This window comes from Aythya ferina (genome assembly GCF_964211825.1).
Source record: "Aythya ferina genome assembly, chromosome: 9".
Lineage (NCBI taxonomy): Eukaryota > Metazoa > Chordata > Aves > Anseriformes > Anatidae > Aythya > Aythya ferina.
Window position 1 is genome coordinate 7,486,945 of NC_140305.1, and position 25,712 is coordinate 7,512,656.

Consider the following 25,712-nt stretch of genomic DNA (forward strand, 5'->3'; position numbering starts at 1 on the left):
CATTTAAAAAAAAATATTTTCATGACACCACTGTAAAGAATATTGTATCTAAGCTGTTGGGCTGACTGCAAAACTTTACTAATTCATTATCTTGGTGAACTGCAATGTAATTCTTTTGAAGGAATACTAGTCTGTGAATGCCTCATCATCACTAGTCAAATTTACACATCTGGTATTGACATAGTGATTGATATATGACTGAACTCTTTCACATAGTCATTTCAATATCATTTTCTTGCATTAGATTCAGATTTCCTAACTTGGTGTACTCTCAGCAAAATGCTAGACAATCATCCTTGTAAGGGTATTATCTATGTGAAATATACATCATATTGCTTTTTCTATTCGTACTTAAATACTGTGGGACATGAATCAGATCCAGGCCAAATACTTGTATAGCGGAATAGATTAGACGGAAATTAATATATTGGTCAGAACAGGCAGGGTCTATTAATTGTGCCTAATCAGTGGCTGATTTATGACTTCTGGCTTTTGGTTGGCTTGCAGTATAGGTGAAGCAAGCTTGTACTTGCCCACAGTATATCCTGTAGTCCTACTTTCATTAGCATGCATCACTTCAGGAAAATTCATTATCATTTCTTACTTCACAGGGATTTCTACTGAAAAGGTAGTATTTTCTCAGAAAGCATGAACGCCTACCCTTCAGCTAGGGTCCAGTTTATATTTGCTACATCCATAAGCATTTATAATGAGCTCATTTATTAATTGACCTTGAATACAAAGAGTTTCTACATTATTTTATAAATTGTAAATAAAATGTATAGGTATCTTTTGGTGAGATCAACCCATTAGCTAACATTCTTGTTTCATTGACAAAAGGTCAGCTTTTGAAACAGTTTATATGCACAAACCTCAAGAGATTTTGAACAGCACCCACACAGAGTCTAAAAGCCCTGTGTGATGTTTTTGCTTCCAATTAAGAAAAATGGTCTTTTTTTTCCCCCTCTTACCTGTTTCTGACAACAAGGACAGAGATGTATTTGTATCCTTTTCAACTTTAAAAGGATATTGTTATCACAGAATCACAGAATTGCAGGTGTTGGAAGGGACTTCAAAAGATCATCAGGTCCAACCCCCCTGTCTCAAAGCAGGTTCCTTAGAGCAGGCTGCCCAAGTAGGCATCTAGACGGGCCTTGAATATCTCCAGAGAAGGAGACCCCACAACCTCCCTGGGCAGCCTGTCCCAGTGCTCTGTCACCCTCACCGTGAAGAAGTTCCTTTGCATGTTGGTGCAGAGCTTTCTGTGCTCCATTTTGTGGCCATTGCCCCTTGTCCTGTCCCCACGAACCACTGAAAAGAGGTTGGCCATTATTTTTATTACTTTTTATTTAGGTGAATGTATTTGTACACAATGCCTTTGAAAATAGTAATGCTAAGAAAAAATGATGAATTTATAAATTCTGGTGCTTGTGGAATTACCACCCCCAAATCTCCCTCCAAATTTCAAAATCACTTACAGCACTTCCACGTTTTTAAACATTCAACTGTTTAAAGCAAAGTGGGTGTTTCATTTGGTCATTTATGCAGCCCTGTAGGGACTATATGTACATTACCTTTGTGGCATATAAGATCCATCATTGCTTTCTGGTGTCCCAGGAGAAACGCAGACACCCTTATGACTGACTTCAAAGTTAAATGCTTAAGCAGTCTGCCCAGCTGGCCTAGTCTTTCCAAGACCCCTAAGTAGCTTGTTTTGGGTGGACTGACAAACAGCAAAAGCAGGAAGTAGTGTGGAAAGAGTAAGTGCTTGTCTTTCTACCAGAACATGTAGGGGTTGAGATGAAATAGAAAGTAACATCCTGTGAAATGATTCTAAATATTCTGGTGAACCATCTCCAGCAGAAAAATACATGGTGCTTGATTGGATAGAAAAAGTTGTTTATTACCAGTGAAGTGAGTCAGGAGAAAGCAGGAGAAATGTCTGAACAATTAGATTTGCTTTGGTGTTCCAATTACCTAATGTGTTTGTTTTCAAAATGCAGAGAAATGCATAAGGAATCGATTATCTGTGACTTTCAGTGATGGCAAGGTATAGGGCAGGATGGGCTTCAAATACTCTCATCAGGATACTTTCTGAAGGCTATTGGGAAACCACAATCTAGCAAGGCTTGTGAAGATTAATAGTTCAGCTGGAAGCGTGCACGTGCAAAATGTAGTAGCATAAAAAATGAAATTTGGAATGGATTTTTTCCTAAAGAGGAATAAGAAGGGGAATAATGTGCCCTTTGCAGTAGAGCTAAAGTGCATCCCTGGTCATTGCTTGACCATCTAGTATGGGGTAGTAACACACAGATCAGCTCTTCTAAACGCTGATGTTGAAACCAAGGGAGTAATTCTTCAAGGATTAGGCTACTGACACCAGACTTTACCATGTCAGCAGAAGAACTGAGCAGCGTTTATTATGAGGAACAATTCTAGTCTAGATAAATCATTTAAGATGTATCGCATCGTTCTTGCTAAAGACATTTTTGTTACATGTTAGTTATTTTATATTTATGCCTACCTTAGGAATTGTATTCTTCTAAATAAAACTTCCCAGGGCCTTTATCTTGGTTGCCATTTTTAGCAAGATGAGTATGGCCATATCTTATTTTCTTGGCTTATACTATGGTTTTCTGCTGTTCCCTCCTCCTTTCTCTGTCTTTTACGTGCAGCCTGCTGCTTCTTTACAATTAGCAGGCACTTCCCCTTGTTTCAGCCATATGGTCTGGAGACACAGGGAAGTAGTAGCTTTCTCTGTGACCATTGTGGGATCAGGGAAGACAGTAACCATGTTTGTCAATTAACCATAATTAGGAAGAGGTGGAAGATTGTTTTTTCTCTGTTTTCCTTAGTGATACTGGGGGGACAGATAAACTTTGCCACCAAGCTCCCTTCTTTCAAGGAGACTTAACTATCTGAATCCACTGGAATGAGAACTCAGTCAGCTTGGTCCTGCCATGAAAATATACATATTTCCTCAAGTAGCAAAAAAAAAAAAAAAAAAAAAAAAAAAAAAAGGGGGGGGGGAGGCAAAAAGGAATGTAGCTATATTGAAACCTTAGCCTTGGCACTTCGAAAGCTATTTCTAGAAGTCAGGAGCTGATGTTATATTTATGGTAATAAATATTGGGAACTTGTTCTACCTAATGCAGGTAAAAATCAAAATCGTTTCAGCAGGGTGGAGATGTTATGTATGAAACAAATTATCTTGTGGCCGTAATTATATTACCTTTGACTTCAGCTTTTTGGCTCCATATCATTTAGTGAATTTAAAGTCTCATTATTGCTCTTTATCAAGACATGCTTGTCCAGAGCTAGATCATACTAATTTTCCAGACTTTGGTCTACAGTTGCTTGTTTTCAGTGCAGCAATCCTAAAGTCTCTTTCTGCTCTTTTAGTGTCCTGGCATCGGAATATGTCCTCAAAGATATGATTCCCTATAATACCATATTCCCCACGTACATTATTTAAGTATCTTTTGCATATTTTTAAGGTACAATGAGATTGGCAAGAAATTCTTTCTTGCTCCTAGTTCTAACTTTTGTGTGTGCGTGTTTTGGATGTATAATTTCATAAATAGCTTGTAAGACTGAGAAAGGAGATCACTTCTAAAACCACAGGCAATTCTTTTTTATTATAATAGGTTGGCCTGGATATGAAATGAGTCAGAGACTAGAAATTAATAACTGGGAAACTTGAAAATAAGGGTCATGTGCAATTATTGAGATAAACAATTGGGGTTAATTTTTATTTTTATTACTGCACCTCTCAAATGACCACTGGATAAGGATTCTTATAAATTGCTATTCAAAAATAAAAGAATGAATCTGAAGTAAGTGTTAAAATTTTATGTTCTTTAAAGCAGCATGTGAGATCTATTTGTGGGCAAAGGAAGTGGTAGTTATTTTTTGTCCAGTGCAATGATAAATGCAAATTCTATTTTTAAAGAAGGCTGGAGTCATTCCTTTTCACTATAATAGCAGTGCTTCCAATTTAGTATCTTCCCTCAGTTTACAATTTGCTACTTATAAGGCGGAGTTAAGAACATTGTTGTTTTCATTCTTCCTGCCTTTCCTTCCATTAAACCTGCCTATTACAAAGGACTCCTGCTAGTATAAACAGAATTCAGAAATGCTAACTTTTTCTACACCACGTGTAGCCCAGAAATCTCATCCCACAAGTGTGCTCGTATCTCCTTTACAGCCCAGTGTTGCAAAATGCAGAGACTGCCCTGCAATGAGCTCTTGCAGGTCTCTGTAGAAAGTGAATTTGCTCAGCACCCAGGATGGTGCTGAGATCTCTGTTGCAGTTCCCAGCTAACAGCCAATGTAGATGTAAGCAGTGCAAGTGCTTTGAAAGTACCTACTCTATTGCAGTATGGCAGAGCTGTTTCTTTTGGATGGCTATGAGTATTTGACTTGGCTCTGGAAGTCTTAACTCATCGCTTCTTTGGATATCAGGTTATTATGAGGAGAGAATGTATCCTGCAGAGCAGGCAACTACAACAGAGGGATAGCTTAGTGTAATCCCTTGGCCTACAGGCATGGCAATGGGTTCAATTGAAATGATTGAATATGTGGTCTGTGATGATTTTTAGCTGATTAAAATCTAATGGGATATATGAATACAAAATGTTGTCAATTACATCAGAAATTAGTTTAATAATCACAGACTGAGCTGTCTTCAAATAGCTAGTTCTAAATAAACTAGCAGATTTTTCAGGTTGACATCATATCAATCTAGATTTGAAATGGATATCAAGGATGCTTTCAAAAAGTCTGTTGCACCAGTAGCTGTGTAAGACAGATCTAGGCAGATGCATTATTATTTGAGCTGTCAGTTTTACTATACAATTTGCATGTCAAGTGTCAACCAGATGGGCTATCTCGATTAATGCCTGCAAAACTATACTGCTACTTGGTGCAAAAAGTTTCTTGTTTGACAGTTTAGATGTACACCTTCTAGCTTGTTCCTTTTCCTTTTAAACTAAGTACCCGGTAACATCTTAAGACATGAAAATGTTCTCCTTACTCTAACAGATGGACTCTGGTAGTTAGCAGCCGAACTGCGGTGATAACACACACCAGTCAGAACATGGATCACGGGAGGGAGTGCGATCGCACCAAATATCCCTTCATATCCCCTTGCTCTTGTTAGGGAGATTCTCTGGTTGCATGAATTGACTTTAATGAGATTTTTTTTATTTCTGTCAGCTTCAATAAGTGCACTGGGCCCTAAAAAGAGATGAATGTGTTTTTTAAGACATTTTACTTAGCAAGGGATTGTTATTTAACTTTTAAATCATCAAATATGTCTATGGGCATTTTCTCAGGAAAGTTTCTAGCTAAATTCTCTTACTGTTGCATAGAAGCAAAACGGCTCTCATCATGCTGAATGTGGCAAATCCTAAGAGGAGGTTACATATATCTCTCCCTTGGTCAAAGTTGCAGGTGTATTAGTAATATTTCTCTATTATTTAGGTCATATTACCAGCAATATAAAAGAAAACTCTTTGTCCTAGATCAAAAGACTATGACTATACTTTGTGTTTCTTTTGTGGCACGGGGTGTTGCTCTGTCAGACTGCAGTCTGAAATACTGCATTAACACAATGTTTCTCTCTTTAATCTTAAGGTGATGTCCTTGTCAAGTATTCAATTTTAAATATCATCTCTTACCTAAATATTTCTTCTGTGATGGGTTAAAAGAGGTTTAAAAAAAAAAAAAAAAAAGATGAAAAAAAAAAAAAGAACCCATAGTTTAAAGTTTTGTATGCATTCCTAGTTTTTATTATTATTATTATTATTTTTTTTATTTCTTTGACTGGCGTTTTAGAATATCAAATAAATGGCTAGAAGAGGTTTATTATTTTGTGCAGGAATTTATATCAAATTTCTGCTTCACATGTCAGTATGTAGATGTGTATGTGGTCTTAGATCTTTTAATGGCACCTTTGTTAACATATCTTCTGAATTTAATTTTTTTTCATACATCCATTTGAAACCCACAAATGTTTTCTAAACTAAAAAGATTAATTATTACTACCAAACATTACTATTAGCAGGGATAAATGGGGAAGGTGTAGTTCATGTCTTTTTGGAAAGAGAGGAAGGATTTTGTTCTGTTTTTGTTTTGTTTTTAAATAACAATGGCAAATTCAGTTCCCTGCTGTCAGAGAATTCTATTAAGAGTAAATCAGAAAACAAATGGAAGAAACAGAAAGGAAGGCAAAAGGAGAAAGAAAGCAAAAAAGGAAGGAGAAAAGGAAAAAAAAAAAAAAAAAGAGGAAAACTGTTGTAGGCACTGAAAGTGGAACTTGACATCTAAATCTAAGTCCCACATGTAAGTTTAATTCTTCGTATTCTCCATGCATGCCTCCAGCCATGAGAATGATTCTGTTCATTGAAATACTTCAGGCTCCTACAATTCCTTTTGTGTATGACTATGACTGCCTTGCTCTTGCCAGAGGTTAGCATCTTGGAAACCTGTACTTCAGGCAGATCAGGATCTTTGTTTTCATTCTAAGCATTTGTCTGTGTCCTCTAGGGAGCTTGTTGTGCTTGCAACACACAACAAATACTCCAGAACTGGGAACCACACAGATGGTGACAGTGATCTCTTCCACACAAAGATATCGAAAGAGCATGAATTAGATGTAACTAGTAGGTATTTCACCTGCTATATGTAAAGTAGAAACTGTTTTCAGAATAAGAATCAGAAATTATTTTTTTCAAGACGAGGTGAGTGCCCTTACACGCTCAGCTGTAGAAGCAATACTCACTTTCCTGCTTTCTTTTTCTTGACTTTACAATGCAAAATGGCATGACTTTAGAAAGGACTGTGGGGACAGAACACCGCATCGTAACCTGGTTTGCTCATCTCCAAAGGAAAAGGAGATACAGTCTGAAGCTCTTCTGGGAGGACAGAACTGGAGTGGAGTCTGTAATGTTCAGGTGAGTGCTGTGACCTCTAAAGCTCTGTGACCTCTCGGTGCTACTCTAATACTGACAGTAATGGACTGTGTGCTAGATGATTGTGTGATAGGAATTCTACCTGCGGTTATACCTGAAGAAAATTTATATCCACAAGCAGAGACTAGTGGGACTGTGGAACTGGTTTAGCTTTAGTTTACTATACGCCAAGTTGGGCACAGACTATTCCTTTACAGAGGAAAGGGCAAAGCATCAGCCACTGTAATACTTTGGTGTCTCCATCTGCCAGCTGGTGTTACGAACTATAAGAGATGATGGCACATCCTTAATATTCTTTGACAGTACAATATTTTTACTTAGACTGTCTATTCCAGAATGATGCATCTCTGATAGAATGGCCAGTCAATATCTCACAGTGTGATAGAAAACAGATGTAAGATTAGGATGCAAAGTAGTTTTCCAGATACTTGGTCTCAGCATGCTGTACAACCCAGCCCTAGAGTTAACCAGCCAAGTGCTGACACATGTCTTATAGCAAAATATCACTCACAGCCACAGTTCAAAGGCCTTGCTACCCTCCAGGGCAATTAATACAGCATCACATTCAATGGTGCTTGAACCAAATCCATCGAATTCTCAGGGGAGAAGTAACAAAGCAATCTCAAAGCTCAGACATGAGCAGCATGCTGCTGCAGCTAAAGTTTCAGTCCTGAAGAATGCGATCCTTCCTTAAGAATGCTTGTGTGACAATGCATTATAAAGAGTTGATTCTTCTGCCCTTGAAATTTGCGACAATACTCTTATTAACTTTACTAAATAAAAGTTCAAACTCCAGATGTGGATCTCCACTTTCCAAACTATTTGTCCCAAGAGTAGCTCCAAATGGCTTTCCCTAAGTATTTGGAGGTGGGCTTTTGAATTAGAATTTTAAACACAGTTTAGAATAAATAAATTAAATTCATACTGCACTTTTTCATTATTTTTTTTTGTATGAAGTTGTATGTATACATTCAACGTTTGCATTGGTAATACTAACAGCTAACCATAGCAGCTTTTGCTATTTCAAGTAAGTACCTGAAGTGATCATATTTCAGTTTAGAAATTATGGCCAGGTTTGAATAGTAATGCTTGCATTATGCAGCATTTATTCAACTAATAGTGCTATTGAAAGTATTCAGGCATCTTATAGTATAATTTAGTACTTGGTGTGAACACGATTTGATAGCCACCTGGTACCTGGGATGTCTGAAATTAACTATGCCTATTATGTAATTGTGTCATGCTATAGAGTGCAGGGAATAACAACAAGTGGCTCTTAATTCCTGATTTCATTTCAGCAGTTCCCACTTCGATTTCTATTTATTAGTGTATGAATGCTGTGCTCCCACTGTTCCTTCTATTGTGGTTGTGATAGTTCAGAAAGAAATAAGAGCTATGTGTAGATGTGCTTTACACTCTGCTGAACATAACGTGAATATTGAATTGAATATTTTTATTCAGGCAGTCCTTGGGAATTCCCAGACTGGTCATAACCAACAGAAAACAATATGTAACCCAACTTCCATTGTAATTAACAGTAGCACATGAAAATGAACAAACAAAAGAATGAAATTTTAGTGCCTTTACTATTTAAGAAAATTAATATTTTAGCGATAGGTTCATGCTCTATGTTTTGGCTTTAAGGAGTGCAATTCTTATGAAGTCATGTCTGCATCCTGCCCTAAAAATAAGTGCTTATGGCAGGCAGTTTATTACCAATCTGCATGCCTGCATTTATTTATTTATTTAAATGGATAAATCATCTATAGATGAGAAAGGCGGCATAGACATAGACAAAGATGGGTTTTTCAAACCTCTTACAGCACAGATAATAGAATGTCAGGAACCAAATTCAAAAATATGTGTGGCATATTTAGCTTTGGCAGTAAAGGAATGAGGGTGATATGAAATAATAGCTAAAGAAGAAAGGTTTTGGGGATTTTTTTGGAAGTTTATTACGTCCTAAAATACGCACTGGAATTAGGAAGGTCTTTCTCTTTATATTTGCAGGTTATATGGTCTTTCAAATCTAGGAGTATTGCATATAAATGATTTAAGTATTGTAAAGTGTCTTGTCTAATAAGCATAGCCAAGGTTGTTGGATAAAATCCTTTTATATAAACTATGTGTGTATAAATATATATACACACACACTTCTACCCAAAGCATACTTGATGAGTTCTAGGGGGATATTTTCTGCTATTTTCTCTTTTTAAAGACAACAGCTTGTCAAAAAGATATTGATGCTTGTTAAAATTCTGTCATGATAGAAAAATTGTATAAAAATATATGAAGATGCAATCAAAGGAAACAATGCAGACTTGCTTGGGATCGTTATTAAAAAATTGATTTCAGCTGATTTTTTACTTCAAATTTTAAAATGGTAGAAAGTGAGGAAAAAAAAGTCGAAATGCAGAGGAAAATGTTGAAATAGATGGCTTAACTTTTTGAAACTTTGCTATAAATTTAATAAAGGAATTTTCTGATTTCAAAAAGGAAAGATATGTGAAATTTAAAAAAAAATCTGTTTTGAAACAAGAAAACAGAATATTCCTGAGCTGTTTTAGTTCTTCTGTGTTTGGGCTGTTGCTACCTGAGCTTAACAGTGACAGAAACAGCATTTGTCCTATGTAAGAGGAAGTGAACTTTCTATATTCTGAAGCTCTTTCATCAAAAAAGCTACTTCAACATGCCTTTTTTTTTTTTTTTTTTTTTTTTTGTAAATATATAGAGAGAATATGTTACCAGCTAAACAGTGCCTGAACAATTGTCTTGCCTTTCTTATACTGTATTGCCTCCAGATCAGAGTGGGAGCATAGTGGAGAAGCAATTTGGGGGAATTTGGGAAGGTACTGGTTGCCATTTGTAGTGCATCTTTTCTATAAATGATCATTTTAAGCATTTGTGCTATTCGTTAAGCAATGTCAACCATGCCTGAACATTCTAAAAAAAATACTTTGAGGATCTGTAGTCAAGTGCTTATTAATTTTTTCACACTCAGAAGTCAAACATAAAGCAATGCAAAAAGATTTTTTTTTATAATGACTATTGTAAATCAAATAGCTGATTTGTTAGAAACTATTTGATGGAAGTTTTTTTTTTTTCAGTATTAAATCATATTGAGGTAGATTTTACAGCAATGCCTATAGGTGGTCAAAAAGTTTAGAAATTTTTGTTGTATTTATTCTTAAAAAAAAAAAAAAAATATAAAAAAATCCTAGCCCTGAAATTCTTCAAAAGTAAAAGTAAAAAAGTCATGATTCAAAATCTAAAACTGCATTTTTTTTTTGTTTTGGTTTGTGTGTTCTCCTGCAATCCCTGCAACTGATTGTGTTTAATAAGCCTCTGATGCCTCTTTTTTTTTTTTTTTTTTTTTAATATATGATTTTTCTTTTATTGCTCATATCTCTTTTATTGCTGCTCTCTAGATCAAAGGCATAGGAAGAAAAGAAAAATGGTGACTGAGAATGATGTCTGCAATCTTCCACATTTTCTTCCACACTGGCATTATTTTTCTAAATGTTTCTACCTTGATTCAATGCAGTAGTTACCCATTATAATTCTAAGAGTCATTATAGACAATTCTTCACCACCCTGGGTATCCCAACCTTTCATATGTTTATAAAGTTAGGGCTTTGGCAACCCTAGCGATAAAAATTCAAGACAAATATAATTGAGATTATAAATACATTTCAGTTACTTTCTTTAAATATTATTTGCCATCTGGCTATACAAGCTAGTAAAGCTTACATATTTTTAAAAATTTCTTTTGAAACTCTGAAAGCTGGACCTGACTGTTTTTCTAAAAGAATGCTAAATTATCATGTTTACTGGCACTGATGATTTTAGACAACCACCAAGTACTATGGGAAATAGTACCCTGCTTGAGATATAGTAGCCTGCTTCCACATAGTCACGTGCTGAATTTCATAAACCTTGTGCCTAATGCCGGGCATCCCTGTCCAGGATGAAATGTAACTCCCAGACAACACGGGGATGAGTTATCTTGTGAGCTCTTAAAATTACCTTCTGAATTTCATTTGTTATTCTTGGGAAAAGGTATTGCCCTACAGCATAGTGCTGTAGAAGTATACAACACGTATACATTCAGCAAGTGATTTCTCAGTTTGTACAATTATTTTTTTACTTTACTTTACTTTACTTTACTTGCATGGCTGAGTATCGTCTTCTGTTAATCTGCCTGTACTTATCCTTGTGGACTTGAGAAATAGTAAAAGGATATTTAAACATTGGATGGGTCTGGAAGATGTAATTTTGAAGTGAAATTACATATCATCTACATTCTGTTTGAAGATACGAACTTAACAGAAAAAAAGAGTCAGTGCACAACTTAGTTTAGATTTTATAAAATCTTTAAAAATATTTGCTGTGTGGTCCTCTGATTTTCAGTGTACACGTTGTCACAAGTACTTGTAATAGAAAAATGGATAAATTTATGTAATTCTGCAGCACTGCATCTTTTTCAAAGAAATGTGGAAAACTTTCAGAAGTGTTATTTCAACAGAGCAGTTCATTTCTATAGAAAGTTGTATTTAGTTGGTCAGATCTATGAAAAATCATGGATTTTGACATCTATTAACAGTCTGAGTTATCTTCTAACTAAATAAAGCAACCTGTTTTAGGCTTGACCTCATTTTCATGTATACATTAGGAAAGCCAGTGATTGTAAACACAGATGGTCTAACACATCATGTCATGCTGTTGCCCTTGTGTTGGAACAGGGCTAAATCTTGCATTGAGAATGAGGATTTTTATGTTAAACAAAGCACTTAATTAAGAACAGATTTCAATATTTAATGACTACACAGTAGCTTATTAAAATGTTTGCACTAGTGTTTATGATGTTTGGTGGATTAAATACCAATATATTTGTTAACTGTAGAATACACTAGCACTACTATTGCACGGAATCCAAGCCTTACTTCAGCAATGTTACAGAGGCTCCCTAGCCTAGAAAAACAGATTTAATCCTTGTGCATCGGGGACACTGTTTGGAGAACTTAGCGTGATTTGAGAAGCAAGGTACATCTAGAGGGTACAAGGGGAATCCGAATGAATGATTCAATGATCCTTCTTGGGGATTGCTATATCCTTAAACTGGAAACAACTGGGTAAAGTCTCTCTGCTTCCAGCCTAACAGCATCTTCTTCACTATTTAGAATTTTGAGGATTGAAGGCATCTGTAGAGACTCACAGAGCCACACTAGGATGTACATATATTCAAAGTCTAACTTCTTTTTCCCCCTTGGAGCCATGGGTAGTTTCTTTTTTTGAGTTTAGGGTACAAAACTCATGCAGTTTGCTACATTTCAAGGCAGAAGTGCACAGTTGCAATGTAATAGATGGCCTTTTAACTTAGAGTTGGTGAGTTCCTTGAGTCTCTCCCTTCTTTAAACTGTGGGCAAGAGAATTGAACATAAACCATATTTCCTTTTCCTGCAACACATATCTGTCTTGGTGTATGGTGAAGATCCATTACTGTTTTCATGCTATTGGCTTGTTAAGTAGTAAAAACAGAAGACCACACCTTTCCACTGCTTCCAATGAAAATATTTCAACATTTCTTTTCTAGCAGCTCATTTAGGAATGATAAACAAACATCTCATCGCTCTTTTCATTTGGGACCTTTTCCTCCAGATGAAAGAAAATAATCTCCACTGTTCAGTTCCCTAAACCATACTTTTCCGGGGAAAGTCATTGTGGTTTCAAACTCATGCATATGGTATAGTACATACATACTTAATGCTTTGGCCCTGAGAGAGTTCTTACCAATTTATACTTCCATCGACAATAAGTTATGACCACCTGCATCAGCTCAACTGTGCTGCTGATATGAGAGCCCTCCTCCATTCCTGCTGCCTTCCCAGATTGTCATTTACAGAGAGTCTAGATAGTGCCTTTAGAACTGGAAGTCAGACTGCTACTCATGGCTTTCCATGAGAAATGTGGTTAATCAAGCGAACCATCCCAGAAGAATGAGTGAGTTAATCTTGGGGAAAAAATGTGATCTACTGGTGACTCATTAAAGAAACAGAAGCATCAATGTTTGTGGTCTGACTTTTTAGAGGCTACTCAGAGAACTGTGCACAGTGTCATAGTTCCTTATGAGAAATTCCTCACTCAAGGTTTTTTTATGCCCTGATGGTAGAGCTGCTGGATGGGGCCTCTGTCAACAAACTGAGTAATAATTACTCGTCATTCATATTTCTAATTAAATATAAATTAAATGTACATTTGGAACAACTTAAAATGAGATTGCAGCTTTTTGCCACCAAAAGTTAACATATCATAAGATATATATTTTAAATCTCTACAGTAAGGAGTTAAATATTTAATGGAATGACGATTTTAAACAGCAGCAAAATCTTGTCATTGAATTAATGAATGATTACTAAATTCAGCAATATTATAAATCTCTTCAGAGTGTTTTAGATTTTCTTAATTTCTATTTCCTGGGATTAGACATGTCTTTGTTTTTGATACTTCCACCTGTCTTATATTCAAAGGAGTATAACGCATTTTTTCTGCTTAGTATGAAATCTTTTTTTTTTTTTTTTTGCTTATCCATGATGTCTGCCATACAAAGATCTCAAACACCTTTGATATTAGTGATGCAGCTTTGCAGCATCCGAAGAAACAGACAGCATCACTATCCACATCTGAATAGTAGGAGAAGTCAGGCAGAGAGAATTTCAATAACTTAAATAAGCAAGTTAAACAATAAACAAGCTAGCGATAAATTCAGGAAGAGAATGCAGAGCCATTCTTTCCTGAGGAGATCTAATCTTTCTTTACATTATTTTTTCTCCAGTAAATAATTCCCCAAGAAATGTAATTTCAATCATTTTGAAATGATTTGTGAGTTTGACGAGAATTGATGCAATGATTTTATCTAAGCAATGAAAAAAAGATGGGCCTGACTCGTAACAGTTGAAACAAGCATTTAGTGAGGATTATTGTACTATTATTTATTTATTTATTACATCTTTTACTTAGGATTATTTTTCAGCATGTCCACCTTGGGGAAAGGTAAAGCCTCTTCCTTCTATGTAAGCAGGGAGGGAAGGATGGCTGTGGTACCTCTTGTGCAATACCCTAAAGCAGAGGAGAAGGATGCATGCTTTAAGGCCTCATAATAAGGTTCCTGGCTCTTCAGAGAGGCAGCACAAATTAATCTTGCTATTCTGCTCTTGTGCTATTATGTAAAAGTAGGACAATAGTGTTTTGTTTGTTTGTTTTGTTTTGGCTTAATCCTTTGCTGCTTTCATTTTCCAAAAAGACTTTCCAAAAAGGTCTGGCTTTGAAATATTGTTAATGAAATAGATAGACTAAGCTCTGAAAAGCTGGAATGAAGTGTTTAAACTCTGCCAAGACAAGGAGAGAAAGATATATAGCTTTTTGGTTGATTGTTCTATAAGGAAAAATGAGATTAATTTTCACAGAATCACATGATGGGAGGGGTTGGAAGGGACCTCTGAAAATCAGCTAGTCCTTGTTAACTGAATGCATTATTTTTTTCTTAAAAAAAAAAAAAAAAATCTTTACAAATAGTTTAATCCCAGGGTTTAGTTGTACACATTTTCTTCTATGCACAGGCTCTATTCCCCTACAGCTTTACCTGGTTGCATTATCCTTAGGAGCATACGCTAGGGTCCTGTGAGTTGTTTTTGTTATTACTTCTATAAGAGCAATAATAAAATATTTGATTTATGTCACCTCATTGGGCTAGACTATTCTGCAGAAGTATAAATCAGTGTCATCTCCAGGTATATCTGGCAGGATGAGTCAAATCTTATGCCCCACCTCCTTGCAATCTTGAATCCTTACTCAAAAACAGCATTGTCAATAATATTTTGTGGATAAGTTTAGCCAAGACATTTGGAAAATTGATTTAACTCTTTTAAAAAGGAATGAGAGAAAGACAAGTTTGCCTTATTGTCCTATAGACATTTGGTATATTACATAATATACCAAATATGCACAACTTAAAGTAAATTCATAAAGCTGTACTGTCTATTTATCCCTAATGGTATGGCTAATCATTGAAGCCATTAAATATTTTCCCTATTTATACTGGTCCTGTTGTGAGATCTCAGCTTGATTTCCAGACCTTGCAGATTAGTACAAGGTTATTGAGGTATGTATGAATTACTTTGGAAATCTAATTATTTTATCCTGCTGAAATAGTAGAACATACTGCAGTGGTGAAACCGGGGAGCACTTCACTGCAGGTAATTTTAACAGATTTTTAACTCCTTTCTCTGTGCAGCAAATACTTTAGGCATCTTTCTCTGCAAATTACTTGCCTGCATAAAATTATTTAGTTCAGAGTGAACAAGTTCAGGCGTTCTGATTTTTAACAATCTGCTCCGAGTAGATCATTTTTGATATTGGTGTTTTTTTTTGTTTGTTTTATTGGCACTCCCCTTCCTCCCCCCCAAGACTGCCTCACAATCTGTTCTTTTTCTAATTCTAATGCAATACTGTGAATGCTTTTGTATGGGGGCTTTGTTCTCTTAGGCTAAGGGAGAAAGAATGACAAAAAGTAGGATAGTAGTAGTAAAGTATTAGTAGAGTTCCTGTAAATTTGACATTAAGATTTCTTCCTGGCACTATTATAAGTGAAAGTACTGGGCATATGGGCCCAGTGTTCAGAATTTCCTAATCTTTTTCTTACCACTTGAGGAAGATATGACTTAGGTTTACTGTCTTTCAGGAAACCTGATATTCCTTTCTCTGCTGTCATACTTATGCAATCTGATTGCACATGTATTCATTCACATTAACTTGTTTTTGTCGGATCTTTGTCTAATTTACTTATTTGTCTAGTTCAAAGTGCCTGAATTTGGACATAGATATAATTTTTTTAACCCTTATAGTACCAGATCAGCAGCACAAGCTATTTCACATAAATGCCTTTCTGAAAGCTTCCTTATTGAGAATAACCCATATATCTTAAAGTGTCTTTTCCCCATCTCAAACTGAATAAAACTGGTTTCTTGGGCCTTATGAGCAATCTGAAATGAATTCACTGACCTTCCTCTTTATGGGCTGCGTTGCAGTACTTTATTTTGGCATAGTAGTTCCTTCTCCACTGCTTGTGAGAGTATTTGCACTCTCCATTTTTTGTGGTAGCAGTTCCCATGAAAGTTCAAAATGACAGACACTAATAGGAGATAGGGGCAAGAAAATGTCAGGGTTCAGAGTGAATATTATTTTGGCCTAGTGAATTTTGAGAGAATCATAGAATGGTTTAGATTGGAAGGGACCTCAGAGACCATCTAGTCTCCCTGGAGACATCACATTTTCCACCAGATCAGGTTGCCCAAAGCCCCATCCAAGCAGTTCCAGGGATGGGACATCCACAGCTTCTCTTGGCAGCCTGTTCCTCTGTCTCACTGCCCTTCTTGTGAAGAATTTCTTCCTTATATCTAATATAGACCTACCATTTTCTAGTTCAAAAGCATTGCTCCTTGTCCTGTTATGATGCTCTGCAAGAGTCCCTTACCAGCTTTCATGTAGGCCCCTTTTAGATCTTGGAAGGCTTCTCTAAGGTCTTCATAGAGCCTTTTCTTCTCCAGGCAGAACAACCCCAACTTTCTCAGCCTTTCTTCATAGGATAGGTGCTCCCACCCTCTGTTTGTCCTTATGGCTCTCTTCTGGACTTGCTCCAACAGGTCCATGTCTCTTTAACAGTTTAATGTCCTTCTTGTACTGTGGTGCCCAGAACTGCACACAGTGCTCGAGGTGAGGCCGCACCAGAGCAGAGAGGGACAATCACCTCCCTCAACCAACTGGCAATGCCGTGCTTGGTGCACCCCAGGATACGGTTGGCCCTCCTGGCTGCCAGGGCACACTGCTGGCTCATATTCAGCTTGCTGTCAACCACAACCCCCAGATCCCTCTCTGCTCTCCAGCATCTCATTGCCAAGTCTGTACGTAAAGCCAGGGTTGCACCATCCCAGGTGCAGGACCCGGCACTTGCTCTTGTTAAACTTCATGTGGTTGGTGATCACCCAGCTCTCCAATCTGTCCAGGTCTCTCTGCAAGGCCTTTCCACCCTCATCGAAGTCAACGACTTCTCCAGATGGGCTATATCTACTGAATGGGTGTTTAATGTAGTCCTTAGGATGGTAGTGTTAGTAACTGCTTGAGGCACTACCTGACAAGGAAATACTGGAAAAACAGAAATGTCACCAATTCCATGCTGTGATAATGTAGTCTTTTGCAGTTTAGAGGTTAGTAGTTTGGGAAATAACTTGGGGAAAGTTTTGGTCAGTTTTATTAGAAATGCCTTTGCACATGACAGAATCACGGTGTGAAAATTTGAGCCTTTTGGACTACCTCACAGAGACCAGAACAGTAGTTAGTGAAAAAATGGCTGAATACTATGTTTATACAATGATCACAAGAGTGGCTGTTTATCTTGCCTCAAGAGACTTACAATTTGAATACACTGTCCAATTTTTTTTTTTTTTCCATTTCATAGAGTAGAAATAGATGTTCAGAATGGAGGGATTTGCACTTAAAGTTCATACAGGAAAATGGCAGCATAGTTGGGAAGTGAACTGAGCTCCCTGTTCCTAGAGGAGAGTCTTATCTGCCAGGCTGTTCTCTCAGTGTCTGTAGGTCCTTCATTGATGCAGGTAAATGCTATGGTATGAAATACAATTCAGCTGATTTACACCAATGTGAAATTGACCTTTGAATTTTTGTCATCTTCTTAAAAGAGTCTGATTATCCACTTCAAATATGTTTTGATTTCTTAGTACAAGGACTTAATCTAGAAGAGAGCATGTCTAGAGCATGTCTATTGTAGATTAAAATTCATCTTGCCTCATTCTGTATTTGCTCATTTGCTCTATTGAGTAATAAGGTTATACAGAAAGAATGCTACTTCCTTTTTTTTTTTTTTTTTTTTTTTTTTTAATTAATGATATAACGCTTGGGTAGGTATTTGGATTCCATGCCTGTGCTGTATGTTTCTGGCATCTGTTAACCCTGTTAAGCTTATACAGTGTGCCTTCCTGTAAGATGCATGTTTATGGGATGGGGAAAAATGAATAAAAACATGGCAAAATTAATTGCAGAACTATGTTCACTGAATAGAATTGATAATGAAAGACATGATGTGGAAAGAAAAGTTAATGAAGAAACAGATGATAGCAGAATGACATTTCAAAAGAAGTGAGGTTTGGGTTTTACCTATATGGTTAAGAGTCAATTGCTGTTACTTTTTATGATTTGATGATATTGAGGTTCAGCTATATCAAATCTTTGAAAATGCTGTAAATAAGCTTGAGCTAGAGGCATTGCTATATATATTCTGTAGTCTTTTGTAATATAATTTATCATTTTACAGTGGTAGTTGGGAAAGGAGCAGATAAAATTCCAACTGAACTGGGGTGGGGGAGGAGTGAGAAGGCTTTTTTTTCTTCTTTTTTTTTTTTTTTTTTTTAAATAATGGTCACCAGCCATATGCCATTTCTGGTGAACTCTTGATTCCCTGTCTTCTGGGAACAATATTTTTGTGGCATTTTGACATGTTTAGCTGATTCTTCACCCGACATTTCATTAACTTGTTGGTTTTGATTTTTCCCTTACAGGGATGAAAACTGAGAGCAGCGTACTGGTGTGCAGCTAGTGTGAATGAGACTGGGTTTGAATTCAGTGACAGAATCCTCCTCCCAAACCTACTGCTCAAAACATGCTAATGTGTCTTCTGGGAATCTGAGACTCCAGCTAGAGGTTGGCTAATAATACAATCTGTATAGTCTTCACCCATGTGTTAACAACTGTGCTATTCTAGCTCAAGATCTTGCACAAGAAAGTGGTGAACTTGACTGTAGAATTGATTTGGCTTGTAAAGAAACTGGCAAAAAAAAAAACTTCTTTATTTTCAGCTAAATCATTTTCAGTTCTGTTTTGTTGGATGGCTGCCAAATTCTTATAATGGTCTGGTACAATGGGTAAAAGCTGGCAGCAGGGATGCAAGATTGTCATTATTTTATGCTAACACTGCTGTGAAAAAGTTATTGTGAAAGGGGAGGAGGTGTCTTGAGGTGTTTTCCCTGTGTAGCTACTACCAGGTGCCAGGACAAGTCTGCAATACTCTGTTAAACAAAGTAGAAAATGATTCCCTGGTCTGGAAACTCAAGAAATCTTCCTTCTTTCTGTTTTTGAAATTATTTTTAAGAAAAACGTTTTTTTTCTGTTTGATTGATTGTTTGTTTGTTTGTTTTTGTTTGTTTGTTTGTTTGTTTTTTCCTCTAATCTTGAGTACTTTTATAATTATATCCTAAGAGTATTTTTTTTTTCTGCATCTCTATATTTCCCCCTCTGATATTTTGCAGATGCACGTGATACACGCCAGCAATATGAAGAGATTCTTGTGGAAGAAAACAATGCACATAGCAATAGTGTTTTATACTTCAGGGATTAGCTAAGTAGGTCAATCCTGACTGGGGTGAGGAGAACAAACTCAGTTTCTGGTGAGGAAAAAGAATTGTGTTTCTTTCTGAGTGGTGAAATAGAATGGAAAAGAGAGACTTTTCTGCTCTCAGGGATAGATATTGACATCAGACTTGAAAATGTAGTTAAACCTTTTGTTGAAAGTTTCTGGTGGTTCATGTAATCCTCTTTTCCTTCAGTGTTAGGACAGAGTAGCTGAACCATAGATTGATGCTGCTACACTAACATAAAACTGGAATAACCTAATAGAGAAGGAGCATTCTGATTTTTAATTATTATTTTTATTAGAGACTCTGTTTCACTGTGTGCTACTGACTAGTTACAAGGTCAAATGCATCTAAAACTTGAGCTGTGGGAGATTTCCAGCTGTGTACTCTGTCTCTATTCTAAACAGCAGATTTACCATTCTGACTTCTATTAGAAATAGAGTAGTCCTTTCATTTTTGATTGTCATAGGAGTTACCATGAATATGCCCATATTATTTAATGATGTATTAAAAATATAGGCATTGCGTTTGATTATGGTAGTGTTTTAAAAGGGAGATTACCAATTAGGAAGGGGATGACAGAGTTTGGCAGTACCACAAAATGGGAAGCACTCAAATAAAACTTATCAAGATTTCTGGCTCCATTCAGAATAAGGCAGAATTTTCTTCACTGCAAATTGCTTCTCACTTAGATATTCTGCCAGCAGACAAAATTGGATTTTTTTTTTTTTTTTTTTTAACAGCAGCCAAAGTATTGTATTTACATTATCTGAGCACATAATTAAGCCATTAAGCTGAAAGTTTCCGGGTTTGAGCATACAAGAAGAATATTTGAAAAGAGTTACAAAGTTCAAGCAGTGCTAAGACACTATAGACTGATGGGTGCCATTAGAATGGGCTGAGCTCTGCCAGAAGGCTTTTACAGGTGATGTAGGAATATCAGATGCTGCTGTTTTTACTGTCTTACTCTGACCCGTAAGAGACAGCAGGCATCCCGATCACAGGCAGAGCTTGCTTTTTGTGCAGGACCCGTTAGACTTATAAATACTACACTTTTAAAACTGTAGGAAAATGGCAAACAAGTCATGTCATCAGCTGTCTTATACAGAGTTGCAAGTCTGTGTACAAAGTTGTGCTTTTGAATTGCAGTTCTTCATCCTAGTATCTTCTTGCTGCTGCCTGTGGCCTTTACTACCACCACATTACATGTCTGACTGCTGGGATAGCTGAAAGCCTCTTTCTTCTCCTCTCCTTCTTTGCCCGTTCTCTGCAGATGCCCTAGGGAGGGAGGAAGGAAATGGATTTAAAATGAGGAAGGAGGCTAGGAGAAAAGTTCAGGAAATAGCAGCTTCCCCATACACAACTCTGTAGTGCTGATCAATATTTGCATTAATGACTCAGGTGGTGGAATAGAAGAAGTGCTAGGCTTATGAAGAACTTGCAAGCTTATTACATTTAAATTAAAAGTCAAGATATTCTGGAGAGTTGAAGATGTGACATGGATAAGTCAAAATATTGTCCAGAAAGGAGGAGTGGAAGTTCAATATTTAGGCAGAATTAATCAACAGCTTCAGTACTGGGTGTTGGAATATGGGTATTACCAATTCTAAGGGAAAACATCTAGCTTGGAGTTATAGCTGATTATGAGTTGGGCTCAAACCAAGTACCTCATGCTGCTGTGAATAAAGCAAACATTACAGTAATGTGTAGCACAACCTTTCTGCTATATCCTCTTATCCCATATTCAGCACAGTCTCAGCTGAGCATACAGCTGAGCATACAATTCTGGCTGCTGCATCTTGCGAAGGATATGGAACAACTGGAGAGAGTGCAGAGGAGGGCAAAGAGAATGTTTAGTGACTTGAAAAACAGCAAGTTTCAGTAAACTGGGATTGTTCAGATAAGAGAAGACTGATCATCATTTATAAATGCAGAACAAGATGCTATAACAAGGGAGGGAATAACCTGCATTCCATATCTACCGCCTGGAACAAGAAATTATAGATTTACAGTGGAGAAAAAGGGATTTAGCTACTGAGTTAGCATAACCTCTACTAAGGATAGTGGTGTACCAAAATAAATTATCATTAGAGGCTGTTGAGTCTTCATTACTCTGCAGAGGAAATCTTTAGGAACATAAAATGCAGATCTGTCAGGAATGGCATAGGTATTGTGGTTCTGTCTTCTAGAAGGGATGAATGGATTTCTCAATTCCACTAGAGGTACAGCCTTTGTTTTCCATAAGTGCCTGTGATTTTTCTCAGCTGGCAGATTTAGAAGTTGATGCAGTGAGGATCATAGGACAATTCAGATTGGAAGGGACCTCAGGAGCTCTCTAATCCAACCCTCTGCTCAAAGCAGGGTCAGCCTGGTTACTCAGGGCTTTATCCATCTGGGTCTTCAATACGTCCAAGGATGATGATGGCACAAAGAGCTACTTTTACCACTGAACTGTCAGTGCCCCTTTCTGCCATCTGCTGCCCACCTTGTGAACATTATTCCTCTTCCCTGCCCCAGTGCAGTTGAACCCCATGTCTTCTAGATTTCTCTAACACCTGAATATGAAAGAGGCTTTGGCCCTTGCTCAGGATAACTGTGCAGGCACCTTATACCATGACACTGAGCAGAGAGCCCCTAACTGTGCATTCACTGAGACCTAGATAGTGTCTCTGTAGAGACACTGTCCTTGACTTAGAAGTGAGATTTTCAGAGGAAATCTGGACAGTTCAGCCCAATAAACCACTGTTCTGCTTTAGGAAACCCCACAGTCAAATAAATACAAGATTTCAAAGACAGATGTTTTTCTTTTCAACTGCTGCTTGTGGATGTTTTAGGAGGCATTGGATTGAAAATAATGGTTGTGTTACATGAAACAGTTAAGAGAGTAATTCTGTGGAGAAGACTAAAGTAGAGGAAAGCAAGATAAACAGGTACCCAGGGAACCATAGGTAAGTTCAAGAAATGAATGTGAATTAGGACTTCATGACTGACTTATGTATCAAAGGGGAATGATGCATGTTTTAAAATATATATATATATATCTTGTTTCTTAACCAAAGTGCTTATTCTTTGGTTTGTTCTCCAGTTACTCATATTTTTTTTCTAATTGTTCTGTAACAGTATTGTTATGAGCAGATACACTTGCTAATAGATGGCTTAATCTAGCTCCCTCTGGAGACAAGGAAAGATTTCTATTGATTTCAGTGGGAAATGAATTAAGTCCATTTTCACTGAACTTGGCACAATTTTTCACTGCTTAGAGCTATTGTTCAGGAGACAGTATGTAACAGAAAAGATGGGAATTAGTGTCTGATCATATTGCCTAAAATGTGCTCTGAGCCAGATCCAACTTAGATATGAGTTTGTATGAATTCTCCATCATGTCAAATCAGTTTCTTGCTACTATTGCTTTTCTTGCTACTATTCTGAGCCATTTTATGTTTTACCTTCCCATCTGGGCCTTCAAGCTATATTGACCCTCAATTTGCTTGTGGCCCTCAACTTGGGGATGCAGCTCTCATTGTGCCCAGCAATGGGTTTAATAAATACCATATGCCTTGATGATGTTTTCCTGTCCAGGCCAGTCCTGTTCTTTTGTTTTGATGTTCTAGTTTCCTCCTTTAGCAGACTGCTGACTTGAAAATGTCCATGCAAATGGTCTCATTCTAGTGAGCACCAGCAATGGGGGCCTATTTCCTCTAACAGCTGGCCGTATGTCATTGTAAAATTGTAAATGCTCAAAACTTTTGCTCTCAGTCCCAGGGGTTCCCCATTAAAATAATTTTGCATTCACTACCTGCCAACAGGGCCTGTAAGTGAGCCAGCAAAGCAGCAGATTAGGCATAACTATGAATTCTGAGTGGGGCAGAGGGGCTAGAGATTGAATTTTTAGCTGCAGAAAAATGGGCCTTTCATGTGAAACAAAAGTACCAAGTGCTCTGTGGGGCCTTTGTATTGAACTGTAGTTCACAATTAACACCTCTGCTGTTCTCTCACCATGGGAATAGAAATCCTCCAAAAAAGTTGATTATATTAAGATTTGCCCTCCACATTTTGGAGATCATCTTCCAGCCAGATCCTCTTATTTCTGCAGGCAGAATAAGTCTTTGTGACTTTCTCTTTAAAAAGAAGCTGGGTATTAAATACACCATTCCAGCCTTTTCCCTAGGCTTGTAATCAATGGATCTTGAGTTTTAATCCTTTCAGTTTTACAGACCTGCAGAAATAAATAATGAGAGAAAAGCCTCTTGCATACTTTCACCTTTAAGAGCCCAACTTTTCAGTGTTATGAACAGACCAATTGTGTAGTACAACAGATACTGTGGTCTTTCATCTTTCATAACAAGGAAGGAAAAAAGTCAACTAGATACTTGCGATGTGGAAGCATTTTCTAAGGAGTGAAGCTATCTTTCTACAGTGAATATTTACCAGAAGATTTTTTCAGTTCTTAATTATTACCGATCTTTCATTTTACTTCTATAACCTATGACTGTGAGCATGGCAAGTTGTTCTTTTTCTTTTTATGTGATTTGGTAGCACGTATGTGTTTGTGTTTCTAGTAACAGACCATTTATTTTAAACAGTTTCTACTTTTATTTCTCAGATGGTAACTTGGCCTACATGTTGATGATTGTCTGCTGATGTTGAAATGCCATACCAGTGTATGTGTTTTGTTAAACTGGAATAATTATATTTTACTATTAAGGGTTTTATGTAATAGGTACGGTATATTTTTGTTTGATGGAGAGATAGAGGACATGCCATCTTTTTACTATTGAAATTCACTTAATGTTGTACTGTGTTGTTTTTAGTGGTGTACATGCATAATCACTTGATACTAGAGAGCTGCTAAGCAAGAGATAATTGATTCCTATCTCAGTGTTCGGTAGCATTATTAGACCTGACACCAGTACCTAAATATAGAAAGAATATTTTGTTGGTTGACATAATGGAAGTTTAAAGCAGGAAGCACAAGGCCACAAGTAACCTGTCAGTTTAGGCTTTACAGATGCTATTTAGAGACATGTTTTCAGTGGGAGTCCACAAAGGAAAATGATCCAAACTAAGCAAAGGCGGGGCAATATTTTCTTTCTTATTTGTACTGGGTTTATTCTATTTTCATTTAGGAAAAGACAGAATGCCAGAATAAAAGTATAACTCCCATTCCTTTCCTGATAATCAGCCTATAAAACTATTAGCTAACACTATAAATAACAGCTGTATAACTGCTGAAAGGTCTGGAAACTGAAATGTCTGGTGATGTATGATGGAACAGTAAGTGATGACTTTAAAATATTATTGGTTATATATTTTCCCTTTCTTGACAAAACTCAGGAAAAAAATATGAAGGCCAAAAATAATTAAAAATGGGCTTTAGGTGTGCTTGCTTTTTTCTTTCTTTCTGTAATTCCACATTAAGAACTTTATCTATGTGCGTATATACATATATTTCAAGATATTTGACAGCATAAGCATTCTGAGATTAATTTTATTCTTTAAGCAAATGAAGGAAAACATGGCAATATGATCAAACTGAAATATGAAAAAAAAAAAAAAAAAAAGAAGAAGCATATTTCAACTAGGTATAGACAGCAAACTAGATGAATGTATTTTAGGCTTTGTAGTCAACATATTTTACTTTTTGTTCTTTCTATTTCATCATGCTTGACTTGGGTTGTATTATAAACTGTGACATAGCCCATGGTTGAAGATTGGAGATCTTGAAAGGAATTGGACCATGTTACAGAAACAGGATTTTTATATATATATATATATTTTTTGTAACATTTCTCCTGGGTAATTCTTAGATCAAAGGAACATTAAAGGATGAGAAGTGCACTCTGGTATCAGAATACTTGCACCCCCACCCCCCAAAACAAGGGGAACTTAAGGAAAAATCCCCAAACAATTAACTTAAGTACAGAAAAACAGAAGAATAAAAATATTACTTGTTCAGAAACATCATTTCACAATTGAGCAGGTAAAAGGCAAGAAAAAGATTGAGTCTTTGTGTTCTGCCTAATTGTTATTGAATTTTTTGTTTGATGCACTCGGAATTAATGCCATGTTTTGGGACAAGTGGCTGTGCAATGGCTTTTGGATAGTTCCTGGCACTTGACTCATAGTGACAGTGGCCTCAGCTCTTGAGCTATATGTGCATTAATTAATTTATTTTGTTAACTCCTGAAGGTTTAGCTTTCCACTCAAGAGGGGGAAAGGATGGCTGATGTGGTGTGCTGCAACTGGGCCAGGGCAATCC

The 25,712-nt window shown here is 36.8% G+C and overlaps 1 long non-coding RNA gene across 3 annotated transcripts in view; it reads left to right on the forward strand.

Moving 5' to 3' along the window:
- Window positions 1–25,712, forward strand: part of LOC311441655 — an 88,365-nt gene that overhangs the window by 54,795 nt on the left and 7,858 nt on the right. For all 3 annotated transcript variants that reach the window (XR_014696117.1, XR_014696118.1, XR_014696119.1), the window contains 2 exons: window positions 6,836–6,956; window positions 18,602–18,743. This is a non-coding gene — a long non-coding RNA (uncharacterized lncRNA). The remainder of the gene's footprint in view (window positions 1–6,835; window positions 6,957–18,601; window positions 18,744–25,712) is intronic.